Genomic DNA, 7,559 nt, shown 5'->3' on the forward strand with positions numbered 1-7,559 from the left:
AAGTATTTGAAAATCCTACCGAGTGGTGAGCAAACCTCCCACTCGGGGGCTTAGCTGCAGTCCAGTACTCGCCTAAGTTTGAAAAAATCCTACCGAGTGGAGAGCAAACCTCCCACTTGGGGGCTTAGCTGCAGTCCAGGACTCGCCTAAGTTGGAAAAAATCCTACCGAGTGGAGAGCAAACCTCCCACTCGGGGGCTTAGCTGCAGTCCAGTACTCGCCTAAGTACGAAATACATCTCAATCCTCAAGGACGACGAGGTGCAGGTCGACTGCCACCTTCTCCTGGGGAGCTTCGCCACAAATACAATGTGCGCTCCATCCCACTCTGCAGTAACGAGGTGCGGGTCGACTGCCACCTTCTCCTGGGGAGCTTCGCCACAAATACAATGTGCGCTCCGTACCTCTCTGCAGTAATGAGGTGCGGGTCGACTGCCACCTTCTCCTTCGGAGCTGCGCTACAAATACAAAAGTTGTCTTGAATAAAGAACAGGTTCACTCAGCAGGGGATTCATGAAGATATTCAACGATAAACCAAGTTCAGATAAATCCTAAAGGTTCCGGACCACGGATCGAAGTGCTCAGGCATTTAGCTCGAAAGAGTTTAACGGTTACAAAAACCACTCGGCATTCCGAGGCAAATTTAAGGTGAGGCATAAAAGTTTGTTCACTCCGCGGGAGGAGGACTAGCAGGCTCGACGAACTCGTCTAAATCGACGTCGTCGGCGATCCGAGTGGCTCCAGCGATGAAAGTCTCCATAAAAGATCGGAAGTCATGCTTCTGGGTGTTGGCGACCTTGATTGCTGCCATCTTATCTTGTCGCACCTCCTTGCAATGGACGCGAACCAAAGACAGAGCCACATCAGCGCCACATCAAGCAGAAGACTTCTTCCACTCCTGCACTCGGTCATGGATTTCGTTAAGTCGAGTCATCAGGGATTCAAGATCATTTTGGAGCGTGGCCTCTGGCCAAAGTGCCGAGTCGATCCGTGACATGGCGACCTTCAGTCGAGCCAAGTAGTCCACAACATCGTCGATGCGGGATTCCAGTCGGAGCAGATTCATGGCAGTTTCATCTTTCACGGGAGAATTGATTGGATCCAAACCTGGTTAGATCCGCCCAGTCTCCTCCTCGAAGTTCTGGCAAAACTCTGCATTCACGATCCAAGAATAAGTCAATTTTCATACGCTGAGTCGACACAAAAAAAATCATTCGGAACAAAATGTGCACCTTCAAGCTTGATGAACAACTTCTTGGCAAGGCTCCTCAGATAGCTCTCCAGATCGTCCCTCCTGCGAGCGATGCCTTCCATCTTCTCGCCCAGGTTGAGGTTCTCCTTCTTCCAGCGCGAGCACTCCTTGTTGGCTTCGTTCAGAGCAGATTTCAGCTTGGTATTCTCTTCTTCCAACTGGCCGACCGAAGCCAGTTTCTATTCAGCCAGGGCGGTTCTGTCGTCAGCTTCCTTTCGAGCAGCAGCCAAATCCTGATCCTTCTTCGCCAGAGCTTCTCTCAGTTTTTCTGCAAAGAAACGGTGCTTGATTCAGAAAGAGCAGAAGGGTACTCAAGCCTAAGATAGACCAGTCGACAAACTCGTCTTACCAGTGGCGCCGTCCTTGACCTTTTGCAGCTCTGTCTTGGCCAGCTCCAAGTCAAGGTTCAGTTGAATCTGCTGTTTCTCCAAGTCAGCAAAGCGAGCTCCAAGATCACAAGATTTCTGAAATCAAAGGGGAGAAGTTATTTTACAGCGAAAAATGACAAAGACATTTAAGTACTAAGACTACGGTCGACTGCCCGCAGTCCACCATAGTCTCGGGGACTACACCCAGTGGGTGCACTTTGCGTGCCCCCACCGGTTCTGATCCCACTCGACCGGCCCGCCGGAGTCGAGTGCAGGGAGTAAAAAAAGGAGAGAAAGTAGAACTCAGACCACAGTCGACTGCCAGCAGTCGACCGCGGTCTCGGGGACTACACCCAGTGGGTGCACTTGGCGTGCCCCCACCGGTTCTGATCCCACTCGACCGGATCGAGTGGAAGAGACAAACTACCAGTTCAGTTTACACTCGACAAAATACAAAGACTACAGTCGAATGCCAGCAGTCCACCGTAGTCTCGGGGACTACACCCAGTGGGTGCACTCAGCGTGCCCCCACTAGTTCAAAAATTTAATCGACGCACCCAGTGGGTGTACAGATGCAAAGATTTTCGAAAAGAGTTTCAGATAGCATATCCTAACAGAACAAGCGACGACCAACTAACCCGAACGTTGCTCTGGAGAGCCGAGCTGGCATCGTAGGCGGCTTGGCTGGCATCCCGCACCGTCTTCATCTTCTCCATCATAATGCCCGTCTGGCGTATGGCTTCCCTGGCAGCATTTACCTCGTCCTCTGGGACATGATGGGTCGCAAAAACTGAAGGCGGGTCGACAGGGGCCTGAGCAGTCGACGAGGAAGGCAAGGCACTCGACAATGGCACGACGAAGGTAACAGAACCCCGATTGGCATTGCCAGCGTCCTGAACGACTGGCTCCGCCCTCGGCGTCGATTGTGGCACCTCACTCGCAGGAGCTTGCATATTTTTCCTCGTCAAAGGCCTCTCGGGCTCTTCATCATCATCATCAGGGAGGTCAATAATGTTAGGGGCTGTTCAAAGTTCAATCGACAAAATCACATCACCCAATGGTACACATTGCAGTTGAATCGACCAAAATAAAGACAGTATGGCAGAAATCATACCCGGATTAGAAGTGACCGCATCCTCCATCACCTCATCATCGTCCCTGTAAGCTGAGGTCCCGAAAGTAGCAACGCTGACAATTCCAAAGTTCGTCCGGTTAAAACAAGAAAAACAAACATCACAGGGCGTCGAGTAAATATGAAGGGAGACACTCACGCGAAAACGATGGGGATGTCAATCTTAATCTTTGGCAACGCCTTCTGAAGCTTCGGCTCTGCGACTTTGGGATGCTTTGACGATTTTTCAGTCGGAGTTGGCGAAGAGGTCCGAGGATGCTTTGAAGACTGACCAGCTTGAGCAATCGCCTTTTCACGGGCGCTCGGTCGTTCTTGGTCAAGTTTGGACCGCCTCTCCCTGCGAGGAGGCGACTCGACTTCTTGTTCGTCACTTGGATTGTCGCTTTCTTCGTCCCCTCCACCGTCACACTCCCATTCTCCACTGTCGCCGCCGCTCGCTTCTCCTTCTGGGTCCTGCTCTTGCTCTACGTTGGGCATTGAATACATTTCAATAATGGCCTGAAAGAAAGCAGGAAGAACAAAGTCAGTCGACTCAGTATAGGCAGCTGCGCAAGTGAATTCAGATTACAAACAAAAGCTCAGAATCGGACCTTCTCTGGTACATGAGACTGGTCGAATGGAGGAACTCTCCTGGCTCCCCTGGGGTTGTCCTTGTTCCCGGTCATGCCCGACAACCACTTCTCCAGCGTGTCGTCATCGACCTCCTCCGGGTGAATCCGAGTGGAGTCTTCAAGACCCGAATACATCCACATCGGATGGTCTCGGGCTTGAAGAGGCTGGATGCGCCACTGAAGGAAGACCTCCAAGAGATCCATACCGGTGACCCCGTCACCGATAAGCTAGACCACTCGCTCTACCAGCACCCTCACCTGCGCCTTCTCCTCCGGGAGCACCTTCAAAGGGGAGGGTTTCCTCACTCGGTCCATGGTGAAAGGAGGGAGGCCAGTCAACTGCCCTGGCGTCGACTGGTCTTTGCAGTAAAACCAGGTCGACTGCCATCCGCGAACTGAGTCAGGAAGAATCATGGCCGGAAAGGAGCTTTTCCCTCTCATCTAGACACCAAGACCCCCACACATATGAATCACTTGAGTCCTCTTGTCACTCGGATTAGCATTTTTCACCGTGTGGGAGCGACAAGTGAAAATGTGCTTGAAAAGGCCCCAGTGAGGCCGACAACCCAGGAAATTCTCACACAAAGAAACAAAAGCGGCGAGATAAACGATTGTGTTGGGAGTGAAGTGGTGGAGTTGTGCCCCAAAGAAGTTCAGAAATCCCCGAAAGAAAGGGTGAGGAGGCAAGGAAAATCCACGGTCGACGTGGGTGGCAAGGAGAACGCGCTCACCCTCCCGAGGTTGCGGCTCGGATTCCTTCCCCGGAAGCCGCGCCGATTCATAGGGGATCAACCCTCCTTCGGCTAGGTCGTCGAGGTCTTCTTGGGTGATCGTTGAGCGGATCCAGTCGCCCTGGATCCAGCCCTTCGGCAGGCCGGTTCGCGAGGAGGATCCGCCCCGACTGGTTGCCTTCCCCTTCGACCTCGCCGTCGCCTTCTTCGCCCGCTCTAGAGCCGTCGTCTTCTCCTTCCCCATCGTCGCCGGCGAAACGCGTACGGAGCGGTGGCGCTGGGGCGGAGCGAGTGTGGCGAGGGAGCGTGAAGAGGAGAAGAGATAATGGGGACGCACTGTTCGAAGAGGCCCCGGTCCGACGCATTATATGAGGCCGCTTTCGAGTGGCTGACTGGTAGGCCCGGGCGGCCCTGTCAAATCCCGTAACAATCGTGCACGTGATACGTGGCGAAAAAGGTGGCGCGGGGATCGAGGCGGCTCCGCTCTATCCCGTCCGATTACTGCGGCCTCTCCCGTCCCGCGCGCTTCCCAAAATTTGCATCCCGTGAAATCTGCGGGCAGCAAAACAACTTGTCAGACCGAAGATCTTCTCCGCACCGTCACTCGGAGCCTTTCAAGTAAAGAAACTCACTCGACAAAAAGCAAAGAATGGATCAAGGCGACTGAAAAGGAAGTTGCTGTCATCACTCAGGTTCATTGATCCGAAACCAGGTATGCTCATGGCATGAAAAATGAGTCGGGAAAATCCTCAACTCCTTCCCCACTCAAACCTCGATCCATTCGGGGGCTAATGACGAAGCTATGTACCTAGGGTAGGGTCATGGACCTGTCCAAACTACCCTACCCAAGGACATCTCTAGAAGAAATCATCTTTCAATCGGCTTGGAGGTGTTCCATTCGACAGACTCGAAGACACTCGACCAAGAAGCGATCACTCGACCAAGACCAAACCACTCGACGGCCAGGAGACCTAAAGGCACTCTGCATGCTAACGGTCGGTTATTAAGTAGCCTTTATGGTCATCATAGCACTTTATTAGGGGCGTTACCAGTAACGCCCGACCTTAATGTATTTAAAACCCTGCATAACTGAGGGCCGGAGGGGTCCGGCGAACTCTATATAAGCCACCCCCCTCCTCAGTGTAAAGGGTTCGCACCCCTGTAAACCATACACGCATAATCCAGTCGACCGCCTCCGGGCTCCGAGACGTAGGGTTATTACTTCCTCCGAGAAGGGCCTGAACTCGTAAAACCCGTGTGCTTACAACTTCTCCATAGCTAAGATCTTACCTCTCCATACTTACCCCCCTACATTACTGTCAGACTTAGAACCACGACAGCTCCTGACCCTGCTACTCCTCCTGATGCTACGGTAGCTCCTGATCCTGCTACTCCTCCTGCTACTCCTGCTGGTACGGTTGCTCCTGATGCTACGGTAGCTCCTGGGCCTGCTACTCCTCCTGATGCTATGGTAGCTCCTGATCCTGCTAGTCCTCCTGCTACTCCTGCTGGTATGGTAGCTCCTGACCGTGCTACTCCTCCTGATGCTACGGTAGCTCCTGATCTTGCTAGTCCTCCTGCTACTCCTGCTGGTACGGTAGCTCCTGATGCTACGGTAGCTCCTGACCCTGCTACTCCTCCTGATGCTACGGTAGCTCCTGATCCTGCTTGTCCTCCTGCTACTCCTGCTGGTACGGTAGCTCCTGATCGTGCTAGTCCTCCTGCTACTCCTACCGCTCCTGCTCCTCAGGTATTAGGAGGAGGAGAGCGACGAAGCAAGGAGCAGTTGGATGACAAGCGTCAGGTGTTGCTGCTAATCGCCATCTTGGCCGCGGCGCTTACCTACCAAGCCGGGTTGACCCCGCCGGGCGGCTTCTGGCAAGAGGACGACGAGGAGCATGGCCACCGCGCGGGCTACCCAGTCCTCCTCGTCCTCGACAACTACCCGCGCCGCTACAAGGCCTTCTTCTACTGCAACGCGGCGAGCTTCATGGCGTCGGTGGCTCTCATCCTCCTCCTCGTGAACCGCAAGCTGTACAGGCCGGGAATTCGGTGCTACGCGCTCCACGTGTGCATGGCGGTGGGCATGTTCGCGCTCATGGGCGCCTACGCTGCCGGGAGCTCCCGGCATCTCAAGACCTCCATCTATGTGTTGACACTGGTGATCGTGGTGTCGGCCTCAATACCCCTGCAAGTAGCCATCTTCTGGTACATTCGCAACTACAGGAGAAACCACCAACATGGTGGAGGTGGGGGTAGAATACGACGACGACGAACACGCGGGCTAGACGGCACCGACCAGGAGAAGGACGAGGAGTTGGAGTACCTGATGCTGCTAGGGGTCCTGGTCGCGAGCGTGACGTACCAGAGTGGCCTGAGACCACCGGGCGGCCTGTGGGAAGAGGGCAACGCCGCCGGCAACCCCATCCTGCACGACGTCAACAAGCGCCGGTACGACATCTTCCTGTACAGCAACTCCACTTTGTTCATGGCGTCCGGCATGGCGATCGTCATGCTGCTCCCGTTCACGCTGAGCAACCTCGAGTGGCGCTTCTTGCCGTCCCAGAGGAGGAACCGCAAGTGGCCACTCTGGCCGGTCCACACGGCCATTTTGCTGGACATGCTCGGCCTCCTGGTGGCCTACGCGGCAGGAAGTACCAGGAAGTGGAAGTCGTCCAGGAAACGTCATATTCATCCTCCTCCCCGTACTAGCCTACATTGGACTCTACGCAGCAATAGTGGCCATATACATATACAAAAAGCGCACGTCCTCCGAGTTGCCGACCACGCAGGCAAGCCAACAAACAAACTAACGCTTAGTCTCCCTCTTGGATATATAGCTTTTGTATTATTCGCCTGAAAAACTTGTATATATATCACCACACCATGTGGACGGAGTTGCTGTGTTGTTTTGGTCGTGCACCCGCCACTGTCATTTCTTCATTTTCTTTCCTACTACATTGCTAGGTCAACATTGTTCGCGCTCTTAAGATGATAAGGTAATTTTGTTATCGCGCCCCCTTATAGACAAGATTATTTGGCGTATGAATTGAATCCAGGCCGGCTTACAGAGTTAACACGTACGAATATCAACTAGACCGAATATAAGCATGCTTCCAAGATAAGTTCAGACGGTAAAGAGCGTCTTCCTACATCCATTTCCACAAATTCTGAAGTCGAGAAAATGTTTCGTTGGGATGGAAAAGACTCACAGTACATGGCATGATCATTTGCCATTAAACTATCTGAACACGCGAGTAGGCTCTCCTCCATATGCTCCTACTAAGGTAATAACAAACTCATGAAAATGACCAAAACGACGATTTGACTTTGCATTCTGATCTTTAGTTTTCATTGTCGAGTAGATAGGTCAGATTCGGACGCTGCAGTTGTTCCGCAGTGATACGGACTCGGCACACTCATACCCACCCAGGGTATCATAGCATGTGGAGAAACAAAAGTCCGAA

The 7,559-nt window shown here is 53.1% G+C and overlaps 1 pseudogene; it reads left to right on the forward strand.

Moving 5' to 3' along the window:
• LOC119357456 overlaps positions 1-6,905 on the forward strand; it is a 15,381-nt pseudogene extending 8,476 nt beyond the window's left edge.
• The last annotated feature ends 654 nt before the right edge of the window (positions 6,906-7,559 follow it).

The sequence above is a fragment of the Triticum dicoccoides genome, chromosome 2A (assembly GCF_002162155.2).
Source record: "Triticum dicoccoides isolate Atlit2015 ecotype Zavitan chromosome 2A, WEW_v2.0, whole genome shotgun sequence".
Classification (NCBI taxonomy): Eukaryota; Viridiplantae; Streptophyta; class Magnoliopsida; order Poales; family Poaceae; genus Triticum; species Triticum dicoccoides.